The 13284-nt window shown below is 27.8% G+C and overlaps 1 protein-coding gene across 2 annotated transcripts in view; it reads right to left on the bottom strand.

The window, feature by feature from the left end:
- Positions 1–12528, bottom strand: part of Fur2 (furin-like protease 2) — a 1295077-nt gene extending 1282549 nt beyond the window's left edge. Inside the window, exon 1 of one of the 2 annotated variants that reach the window (XM_076396174.1) lies at positions 12247–12528. The gene's annotated coding sequence lies outside the window, so the exon portion shown is untranslated. The remainder of the gene's footprint in view (positions 1–12246) is intronic. The other variant, XM_076396175.1, reaches the window with a different exon arrangement.
- Positions 12529–13284: the final 756 nt, after the last annotated feature.

The following is a 13284-nucleotide window of genomic DNA, read 5'->3' as shown; positions in this document are numbered from 1 at the left end:
CAAACTACAGTAGTTCTTCTTATTTCAATTAAAATAACAGGCAAACAAACAAAGTGCATAAATAACACATTAATATTATAAGAAAGAAACGCATAATGGAAATGCCATTTAAGATGTTTTAAAATGTTCTGATAATGATATGGAAATAACTACGCGATCCTGTTAGGAATTTAATATCACTAAAATAACTTCCACTAGAATGTTAAGACATCTCTTTTCTATTAAAGAATCGGAACTTCCTTTAAAAAACTAAATGAAAACTCACCGACATTGCACACTTTTATTATGGAATATATACTGAATTGAAAACTTATAGTAAGCAGTACAAAAGTGATTATATAAAAGCTCGAAAAACAATGTTCAAAATACAGTGGAAAACATTCAGGGCATTGGGTATATCCAATATTTAATTAAAATAATTATTAATGATTGGAATAAGGATTTATTTATATAAAAAGTTACAGAAATATACTAAAACCAACGGGTCGAATGTCAAGAAACGTGATTCGGAGTTCACGTTAAGAACGAATATATTTAAATTAGTAAAATGCTTCTAAAACATTACTAATAAAATATATAAAACAATTTTATATATAGTATCTATTTAACTTCACGTTTCATTCTCATGTGTCTTTTTAAAAAGTATTTACGTTCACAAACATAAATTAGCAAGAAAAAAGATTATAGTAATGCTTATATTTATATTAAAACCAAAACAATATATTTTGATATAAAAATCTAACTGATAATTTAAAATGTTACTATGACTTCGTAAGTAACCTTATATTATCACTAATCGATATATTTTTGCAAAATTAAGTTCAGAAAGAAATTACATTTATAGTGATTTATTAAATTAAAGTTGATGACAAAACTTAATGAAATAAATTAGTGAAAAAAGCAGTAAATAATGTGACGCACCCGATTCATGCTGGTTGTTCTATTATGAACCTAAGCAAAACCCATTTTACCCATAAGCTTTCTCATATTTAATGTGATGTGTGCTCTCTAGCATTTTAAGTTAACTATACAACTTTTGGACCTGAGGACATGAGAACGATTTTTGGTTTTGCTGTAACAAAGAATGCCTCTCAACATAAGTTTTCTGCATTCGCATCTTAATTATTTCCCACAAAACTTGGCCGATACATGCAACGAGCAACACGAGCGACTACACCAAGATATAGTTAATATCGAAAGGTCGAAATATCGAAAACTAAGGGTGTTATGAGTAAGGCATAATTTAGTTAGACCATAATGCGCGAAACAGATCCCAAGCAGTATAAAAGACTCAGTTCAATCTCTGTTCATTTCTGATTTATACATTTCAATACAATTAATGGTCGTTAGTGATCAAAAATAGGGCTGCAAAAATTTTCCTCTTAAATAGTTTTCGGTTGCTTGGGCTCTAATAACATTTTATAAATTCATGTAGCATTTCTGGTGTAGTCATCTCATTTGGAAAACTGAAGAACTTGATCAATTAAACCTTACTGCTCAGTATTTTACTATCATAAACAAAAAGAAATAGACTGTTTTAATGTTGCATAAACTAGTGCGACTTTGATATTAGTTAGACGGAGGCAATGATTATACAAAATTACTGAAAGTGTTCATCATTCTCAATATATTAATATGCTACCGCGATGCAAATTAAATATTATCCTAGGTTTTCGCAAAAAAGTATAACCTACCTTATTTCCCAGTAATGAATAATGCCTCTATAATTAAGTATATAATGGAGTTTAGACTGAAGACTTAATATATAAATACCGTTGCAAAATAATATAACATGATATTTATTTTATATTGGATCTGTTGGGGATTTCAACCTGAGCTTTCGGTTCACCAAATATTTAAATATATAGAAATAAACACACTCTAACTTTAATTATACATATTTTCATGCTACTTGTTTCTTTACCACACTTTTTATTACTCTATTCTAACCTAAATTTTTATCTTTATATGTCAAACATTATATCAAATTATGTCGGAGGGATCTGAACTACTTTGAAACCATAGACGAAAGAAATATTCCCCATCGACGCATACACCATAAATATTCAGAGCGTCTTTGAATATTAAAACGCAACACAATGCTAACCTATAAATGATATTTATATTGGCAAATGATTTACAGTAGGAGACATTACAGTTCATTCAAAGAAAATGGGTACAAATAACTAAAAAACGACAGTCTTGCACAAAGTTCTTTGCTTGTAATAGAAAAATCAGATTGTAATTAACACACAAAATATCACTGAACAAATTAGATAATATATATCAGGCTTATAAATTATTTAAAAAAAACACATTGTTTTAATGTGTAATAAATTGCATCGGATACATTTGTAGCCAACTTCATATTGAAGCTTCACTGACAGGCTTCACTTTTCACTTTGTTTGCGAACAAACAATTTTTCAATGTGTTAAAAATGTCTGAATGTGTACCGAGTAAATCGCATTTGCGGAAATTAGTTACTTTTTACTTCAGTTAGAAGAAAAAGGCCACCGAAGTTCATTGAATGCTGTGTGAAGCATGCTCAATCGTTTTTAATATGTGAATATTGGTTTCGACGTTTTAAAAGTGGTGATTTTGGCACCAAAGACAAAAAGCATTTTGGAAAGCCAAAAAAAATTAAAACAAGGATTTAAGATATATATATATTATAGACATAATAATGTTATTTCTTCAGCATGACAATGCTTGGCCACATGCACAACCGGTGAAAACATACTTGGAACACCGTATTTTCCAGGCATTACTTCTTCTACTTACTGCTTGTGCCGACATGGGAGTCGTAATCTGTCTGAGCAACACTTCACTTCTTATGAAGATTTCAAATAATTGAATAATTCGTGAATAACTTCAAACGGTACATCGTTCTTTTAAGAAGGAATCCGTAAATTGCCGAAGAGGTTGCACTTTGAATGAAATATATTGTGCCGATTTTTTACAGTAAAGATTCAATTAAAAAAAATATTTAAAACTAATTTATAGACCAAATGTAAATAACTAATGTACTAATAAAAATTGAATTAGGGGCGGAAAAAGAATAAATGTACTGCTAACTACTTTATTGAAACCATGTCAATCAATTTTATTTCCAGTGTGTATTTTTCACAACGTATTCTACAGCAAAAACATTACTATGAAAACAATTCGTGCAACATTAAAATTCAATTCGACAAATAGCAGCAAATAACAGTTTGCGATTAAATCTGAGTATGACACAGATTTTTTATTGTTTGTGTACCACAGAAAACGTACACCGTACCATAGTTCGCGTTTCTTGTCCTTGTACGATCGGCTGCAACTTTCCATTCTTAATTCAAAATGAAATTGGAACCACTGTGCTATATACAAATAAATTAACGCGACGATATAGGCAATAATATGTCACAAAAATCCTGGTGCATATGAGAGATGTGATTATATACGGAAGTAATAAAAATTACAAATATAACGTATATTTAAAAACAGCTTCCAAAAATTACATTGCATTACCTCAGTAGTTTTTACAAAATTTGCTATTTAATTGTTTCAATACTAAAACAATTATTGTCTCTTTCTATGTTAAGCACAACATAAAGCCGCTGAAATAATGTTGTCGTATCCATTGTAGAGTCTCATCAAGAAATAAAGTTTCTAGAATATGAAGAATAATTTCACACGAAAACTGAGCGACCAAAATTAAATAATTTTTTTTTAAATGTTACTCTGAGTAAGACGTCGTCATAAACAATTCAATTTCCTGTATAATACTGTTTCGGAAGTCGATAAATTTTACTTATACATAATCAGCACACTCAAGAAACAACACAAAGCCAAAAGCGCATCAACAAACATTGGATAAAAGCAACACAATTAATAAAGAACGATATTTCTCTCATAGTTTTAGTGGCTGTCAATTATTCATCTTGATGGCTATCCATCATCCATCAAATAAGCCTTGGGTGAAACCAAACTAAAAACTCTTGAATATAAATTATATACAGTGGATGGTCCACTAATTTTAAATTTTGAGTGTTCATATGTTCACACTCTCATGTTGGAAAATGATCCCTATTTGATTGAGTTCTATAAGTTCATACAACATTGAATACACACTAATTCCATTAAAGCCAAAGGATGTCTCATCCCAAGATAAATATTGCAGTATCAGATAATGCACAGCATTAGTGTTTAACGAAATATCAACAAGTTTTAGACGATCTACAGTACATTTAAAATGAAGAGAATTACTGTCACAGTGTTGCCTTACAACATTTTTACAGTTATGATATGATATATAATATTGGTATATAATATATAATTGGTATATTAATATATATTATATATATAATTGGTATATAATACTGAAACTGGTACATTCATACTGCTATCATAGTATACAATACAGAAGTATAAAACACAAAACTCATTATTATGTTTATATCCTTTAATTATTTATTTTTGAAATTATTATTTATTATTTAATGAGAAGATATATAATTTAACATACTAACTTAAAAGATGTTACAATATATGTTACAAACCAATACATACCTCCGGTGTTAAAACATCATTGGTGATGTAAAAAAACCTACAAAACGATCATGATGCAAACGTTATTAACTCACGGACACCACAAGAGAAATGGATTAAATCAAGGAAGAACTGGATTAAAATAAAAAAGCTTTGTGTCTAAGCTACAAGAAGATTAAATTGGAGAATTGCCAATAATTTATGAAATTGAACAAAATAACCTTAAAATATTGCCGAAATACATGTATGAATTTAAATTGTTAATATATTAAAAAGTTTACACCAATCGTGTTGATGGTAAATTGACTAATCCAGTTTGCTGCTGACAGACGCTAGAATTTCCATGAACGCTAGTATGTAATCAATAAAAATGGATGAAGTATAAAAAAACACCAACATATTGCATGACATGACAATTTATTTTGTTATTTTATGTAAAAGTTTACACCAATCTTGTTAATGGTAAACTGAATAGTTCAGTATGTTGCTGACAGCAGCCAGAATTTTTATAGACCAAATGAAAAAATATTATATAAATATTAAAGTTTATTTCATGTAAATAAAAATAAATTTTATTTTATACTACAAAATTTGAGGTATTTTCTTAGTAAAACAAAGTAAAAAGATCTAAATATAATCAATAACTACATTTAGCTACCTTTGACGAACTCAATAAAATTATAAAATGATACCTTATTAAAATGAAATTATCTGCTGGGCATTTGAAACAATGCAAAAAACCTGATACTTCTCGTAAATATAATCATAATATGTTATATTTATTTCATAAATATTTCACAATAATTCTATTAAAATGTTAAGTTACTGAGTGGTTTCATTCGAATTTAACAAGAAACTGTAGTAAGACATAACTAAATTTAAAACAACTGATGAAATTGAAATGGAATTCATTATATTACACAGAGTTATTTCTATTGCAACCATAAAAAATGTAACTTATTAAAACAGTAAAATTTAATAATGCCCCACGAGTATTTTCTACGAAAAATAGAACATTTTGGAAATTATTGAACATTTTTATTTCTTCCTCTCTAGCAGTTTCTATTACTTCTTCCTAAAGCTTAATCAAAATTTATTTTGAAATGGTATTATTTAAAGAAGTGTAACGAATGAAGGAGATGTATTAAATATTTATCAACAAAATTCAATATCCTGGTATATTACTATTTAAACAATACTAATATTATCTGACGGTGAATAAATCAGTTAGATACATCTTAATTTATTCAGAGTTAAATTAAGGTCTACTATTATGATTATTCTATTTAATACTATATAGATGTAGATAACAGAATCATGACATAATCAAAGAAAAACCATCGAAGTCAAAATTGGGAAAATTGTTGTAATTAATTCAAAATATAGAATGTTTACCACTAGTGACGAAACATGTTGGTCAAATAAATAGAAAGAATACGGTAAAAGCAATAATAAAATATAAGAGCAACAATATATGAAATACTATTTTAATGAAATAAAAATTATGCTTTAGGGAAATTGTATTTTAATAATAACTAATAAATTGATATGAGCGAAAGTTAATACCAATGAATGAAATGAAAGAATTACCAATGAAAAGGGGTTTACTTAAAACAATATATTAAGCAAAAGAAGGAATGGTAAAAATGTTTTTTAAATTAATAAAACACTTCCAAAAATAACTAAGTTAATCTCCAGGAATTTAGTCTCTCTAAAGCAATACACAGTGTAACGTTAGATATTATATACATTCAAAACTTTTCCTTATATTCAAGATAAAATTAATTTACTGAAATATACACTTTATTAAAATTTGGCATAGGTTATACAATTGAATATGATGAAAATCAAATTAGTTACTTTTAGAAAAATTAAAAATACACTTATGGTAATTAAAAAACAAATTACTTAATATATTAAAAAAATCTAATTATTAGTTATCAAAATATTATATATAAGTTTTAGAAAAACAAAAATTGATACACTGTCAAAACAAGTATAAGTATAATGATCGCCAGTTTTCAGGATTAACCAATCAATAACACAAATAACCGCTGGTAACCTAATAGCGAACTTCCTCTCTGACTTGCAAAACAAGCTTACCCACAAAGTCTCAGCGAGACTTGCCTTCAAAGATTAACTAAAGGGACAATATATAAAACGATAATAAAAAATATAATAACCGCATAAAATGAAAACATCCTTTTTAGAAAAGATGTCGCCAATTCAAATTCGGAGCTTAAAATGATGAACAAGATCAAAGCCAAACATATATCTAAATTTTCTCATGATTATATTTCCAGCAAATTATATTCAAGTCATTGAAGATGCTTGCAAGAAAAACATAGTTAAGCTCGAAGAATAATGATGGTGACGTGGCGACATAAGTGTGTTAGTGTAAGAACGTAACGCAAATTATTCGAGGTTCAAATCAGGTAATTCTCCAGAAGACAAAGTTCCTAGGACAGTAGAAACATTTCAAGGCGTGGAATTAAAAGAAATGCTGGACGAATATTATTGCCAAACCCAGCAGAAACTCGGCGACAGCTAAAGAGCCTTAAGAATAGTTTAAAAAGAAGAATATTGGTTACCATATGAATTAAAGCTTAGAGAATTTTTGCACTGCTCCAAAGACAGAACAGATAGAGAGGTTTTGCATCGAATAGCTACTGAAGACGAAACACGTATTCGCTATGTATAACTCCAAGCAGAAAAAATCGTGCCAATATTCAAGATACGTTATGAATATGATGGGACCAATTCGGCTAAAACCAGGCGAGTTATACGCTTGAGCCAGACATTAAAAAAACTAGCGATATATCAAGAAAGTCACCTCAAAGTAACGCTGTTACATGATAATACCGGTCGATATGGGGCTGAAGAGGTTAAAACTTATCTTAAAACGCTAAAATGGGTTAATTTACCCCACCTCCACATTCTACGAATATTTTGATGGGTGGCATATTACCATTACCAGGATGGTCTCCAAATTATTGCTGTAGATATTAGTATATGGTATTCTTTCGAATAAATAGTTAATAGTTCTTGTGTACTTATTCAATATAGATAAGTATATATACGAATACTTAAGCATCTACAATTATATAATTAATAATTTGATAATTTTAAAAGCTAAATTAACTAAAGGAAAAACGTTTTTTTTAATGTAAAATAAAGAATATTTCTATGACATAACAATACTAAATTGAAATAAACAAACATTAATTTAGTCGATTTTCATTTTGAACAAACATTCGTAATTTTGGAAACCAAGAAATGGATTATAAATTTCATATTCATATATATATATATATATATATATATATATATATATATATATATATATATATATATATATATATATACAAATCACAACAACCACAAATCACAGCAACAAATCACTAACAACCTAGAATAGTTAGAAATAAAAATACTTGTTAAAATGCATATTTCTTCCTAGAAAGTTAGTAAAGTGGAAATAAAAATACATTTATATCATAATATCATTTGATTGTTATTTGCTAAAATTACTCAACAAATGTAATAATGTAATGTGACTATATTTGTTGATTAGATCTCCTAAACGCTTAGTTATTAAAATAAGTGACAAAAGACTGTTGCAAGATTATAACAAGCATAAAGAAATATATTCGATATATATATATATATATATATATATATATATATATATATATATATATATATATATATATATATATATACATATATATATATATATATATATATATATATATATATATATATATATATATATATATAAATATATATATATTAAATTTATATTATAAACATAAAAATATTAGTGAAAGATGACTAGTTAAAATCTTATTTTAATTTGGTTTCCCCAGTTTTTGTTAATAAAAATAAAATAATGAAACACGGAATACAAAGGTGATTTTAAATAAAATTTAACAAGTATTGATTAGCCAACTTTTATTTTAAATTAGACCCGCTATTCTAAAATTAAACGGAACAAGCTAGAAAAATATAAAAAGCATATTTATTTACATTTGTAGTTAACACATAGATAGGTGGAAGATAAAAAGCAGTATATTACGTCCGAACAGAATCATTGATATTTTTTTTATTTCTTGTCTTTTGAAGAACTTTACTGGCAACATATCTATATATCATGATACAATAATATTAGTACACAAATAGTATTAGAATATAAAATACTTAAGTATACATTCAAAATATAAACAAGCCAAGTATTAAGTATATATAAAATAGTTTAAATAATAAGAAATGGTAGAATGAATGCTGTTAATAAATCCATTATGGTTAAAAACTAGACTATTGAGTTTACTAATAGAATTTGTTATAAATTATTAATCAGTGACTATGTCAAATAGATAGAAAATGCAAGACAGGTGCAATATAATAACAGCTGCATACTTGCCTTCAGACATGAATGAAGTGTCATAAGCCTTTACACATTAATAATTGTGTTTTGATTGCTTGAATGTAGCTACTTGTACATTAATGGTGAATAATAATTAATACACAACAAAATAATTAAATGGTGCTTGCCTATTAAGCATGATTCGTTTAAAATTTATTCATTAAAAATATTAACAAATACAATATTATTCCACGAAATCAAGAAACAATATCATAGTATGGTTGACTGCCAGAGAAAGCTATTAGACTTTTACAAATACTAATTTTCTTAGCCCTAAAATGACATGGAACAGATTAATCGCTCAACAAAATTTTGGTTTGAAATCGAATTAACGAGGGTTCACTGGCTAATTAACAAATGTATGTTTAATTTAATCAAAAAACGCCAATAATTAATATTAATTAAAACACAATTAAATGTTGACTATGAGTCATTCATCAAAACAACTATAAATTTATATTTATTCGAATAATTAATTAAAAAATAGAAAGAGACTTCATTAAAAAAAACTTACCGTTAACAAAAATTATCTCATTGGTTTTAAAAACAAGCATAAAATATTTCTATTTAAAATTAACAAAACCGTCAATCAGAAAGATACTATTTTTATACTTATTTATGCCAATAATTACGAAAGAACAGAAATAATAAAAAATTACAAATAGAAATGAAAATATATTATCAAAGAATCTAATTAAAAGCAACAAATTATTATTTGTGTAACATTTAGAATGTATAGGTTTCTGTATTTAAATAGCAAACGAAATTGAATACAATTCGTTTAAATAGCATTCAAACAACGAAATTAATCTTATAAGTACAATTAAAAAAAACAAAAAAATAGAAAATATTAAATAAAATTGATAATTGAAAATAATAACACCTTACTATAATTTACCCACACCATCTATATAGTTAACAAAGAGAAAGTAAAAAAGAATCGAACACAAAGCTACAAATGCATATACATAATATCAAAACGACTAATTAATACCAACAAAAAATTGATACAATTTCAACGTTACAAACAAAAAAATCTTATTATTTGCGTAACATTGAAAACCAACCAACTATCAAGCGAAACCAAATATTATTCAATTAAATCAAAGAGTGACACCATTCTTTTATAGTTGGCCTACCGCAGAAAGACATACTTTACTATCGGTTTCGTTTCATTTCATTTCATGTCCTTGTCATCGGTGACGACTTTCAATTCCGAAATAAAATGAAATTGTCCCTTTTGCGATAGAAAATTGTGAGACGAAACAAAAAAGCACCAACCTTTCAGTAAAAATACGGCTCAAGGGCCAGTTGATTTTTCAATTAAATATATTTACTTATAAATAAAATAAAACGACAAACAAACATATTTCATAGCCGCATATTTTCCATTTTGTCCATTATTCTCCTTTATTTCAATTTAATTAATGGTAAAATTTAATTCGAATAAAATGTTGCCATTATAAATAGACTTTTGCTATCCAGCATTGATATTAATAGTTGATGAAGTGGTAAATTCAAAATAGTTGAAGGGAGATATATTCGAACAAGTTTGAAAAGAAACTAATTCAGGATTCTCATTCTAAAGACATGGAATAATTTTATTTCATTTTCATTTTTTTATTTATTTTATTTTTTTATTTTTCAAACAAGCCTGGTTTCGATGTTACAAAATCTGAGAAAATGTACATGAAAACACTTATCGTATTCATCAGATATTACAGCTACCTTTTATAACTAATTAGTATTTATGTCACATAGTTCAAGTAAGTAACGCTTTTAATTTTATGAAAACCCCTGAAAATGTTCTTGAATGTACATGATATTCAAATGCCACCATAAAAATGGGATAATGTAGTGGATAGAAAAATGTTCTTAAATAAAATAAATAAATCAAACAAAATAATTTAAAAAACTCATTTTTTCGAATAAATAAACCAATTTGAAAAATTGAAGAAACGAAAAAGACAGAAAAGATATAAAAGGAAATAGTTAAAAATTAGAATATATGTAGCATATGCTGTTTTGTATTTTTATAAACATCAACTATAACAGAAATAACAAATTTCGGCGCAGGTAATCCAAAACTATACCAAGATAAATACTTCGCATCAAAACGTAGTAGGCTATTAAATATAAAAACTGTTTCCCTCCCCAATATATTTGACTGGTCCACGATAGTTTACTTTTTAGAAAGCCAAAACAATACAAAAAAATGCGACATACAACAAAAAAACCTGTCGCATCGCGCACTAAATACTAATTTGCGACAAAGAATTGAGCAAAATAATAGCTGAACACGTATAATCGAATAATCGAAAATTAAAATTCAGTTTCCAATGACCTAAATGATTTTTTTCTTTGATTTATTGACCTCTACACAAAACCAATAACATAACGAAAACCTTATAAAATAAGCAAGTAAAAAAGATCTTGATTTTGTACATATAGAAAGAGACTGATAGAAAATAAAATTCACAGTTCCTCGCCAAATTCCACTTATATAAAACCAGTCGTGCCACTTGTTTTCAAATCCATCTCTGACAAACGTATTGACAATAAAGATAAATGTTCAAAAATGTCTGTTTTACAGGTACCAAAGGTAATTAACATGTCGGGTTGAAAGCACCCTACAGGCTTGCATAACTTCCAATGATAAAACAGAACAGTAAATATATAAAAGTCATACTCTAGTTCAAAACAAAAATATTATTTGCAAATATATTTATCTGCATTCTTTATTAACGATAAATGAACCAAAAAGTTCAGGAGATAATCTGGAAATAATATATATCGAAAATTGTCAATGAGCATTTTCAGTATTTATCATTAAATAATACGCCAGGAGAGAATTTATATTAATTAAATGTCATTAATCTTTCTAAGTCACCCATCGACTTGATCTTACCAAAGCAGTTCAGTGGTCTCAAACAAATTTAAAGTACCGCTGAATAATCCGGAAGCTCGAACCTCGAGTTTATGTTAATTAATTAAATTCTTCTCGGTTTGTTCTTCAGGTAAAGTGCGAGTCCCGCTATTTATGTAACTTAAAAAAATATCCGCGGACTGCCTGAGAGTGACACAGATCTGTTATATCGTAGTACCATACTGACGTTTATGTTTCTTGTCCTTGCAATCGGTTACAACTTTCCATTCCCGATATTAAAAACAATTAGTTCTTCAGCACGGCCGAATGATATTATCCACGAACGGTGGTTAAATGAGTATTAACTGACCGCAATAAAAACAAAAATACTATATGTTACAATTGTAGAAAAACAAGACTCACCGGAAAATCGAGTTCTTATGAAACCTAAGTGATCCAGACGGGAGAAGAAATCCACTTTCTACGCTAATTCACTTTCTCACTGGTTTGCACTTGAACACTAGAACGACAAGAACGAACAAGACTTTGTTTCATTTCACCGAAATCATCGGTCATTTAAGATACAAGCGGAAAAAATAGCGAACGAGGAAATATACGAATTACGAAAACATTACACGATAGAGCGACCGTAAGAGCTCGCGTATACCACCACGCTGAGACCGTCAGCTGCGAACTGACAGTGGCTGCGATTGTTTCGACGAGGGCCTTCAATGTCGGCGCGGTTGGTTCGTGATGCGCCCCAATAGATGGCGCCCGGCCATCGTCGATACGAACATTTTTCACCGCAGGAAACCGAAAAAGAACTAACGGCCAGGATTTACAGCTGTTCGGAGGTTCCAATGTGAGAATTGATGTCTGTATGGACCGAATTAAAAATTCTTCTTTTTACACAAAAACTTTTCACGTCAAAATAATCAACAAAAATGTAATATGACTCTATGCAATGTCACGTTATTAAAATACAAAAATTGTTTACCATTTTTACTTCACACTATATGTAAAATTCGTAATTGTAGCAGTGAATTAATTGCCACACTGAACTTAAAATTATTTAATTCTATGTTAATAAGTGCCTTATTAATAAATAATTTTCCCAAACTAATATTTGACGATAGAACATTTGACAGAACTAATGACACTGACACTTCTAAAAAAGTCTTGAAAACTGTTTCTCTTCATAACTTTTAAATAACTGCTTCTATAATGGTTCAATGTACATTAATAGGAATTAAACAACATCAATATACAAGTTGTGTTTTATAACCACATATCAAATCAGTTTACTTTAATTTACAACCATCAAATCACTAACGTTAATTCCTAAATATAAGCCATCTGAGTCATAAGAAACAAATATCGATTTATTTGACATTAACAGCTTAATTTGATAACTTTTTTTTAATTAAATAATATAATTATAATGGATCTTAAAATTAACGC

This window comes from Rhynchophorus ferrugineus, unplaced genomic scaffold, assembly GCF_030347505.1.
Source record: "Rhynchophorus ferrugineus isolate W39M unplaced genomic scaffold, kcgeb_rfMv2 rfM2, whole genome shotgun sequence".
In the NCBI taxonomy this organism is placed as follows: Eukaryota; Metazoa; Arthropoda; class Insecta; order Coleoptera; family Curculionidae; genus Rhynchophorus; species Rhynchophorus ferrugineus.
Note: the sequence above shows the minus strand (reverse complement) of the source record. Positions and strands in the feature narration are given on the sequence as shown.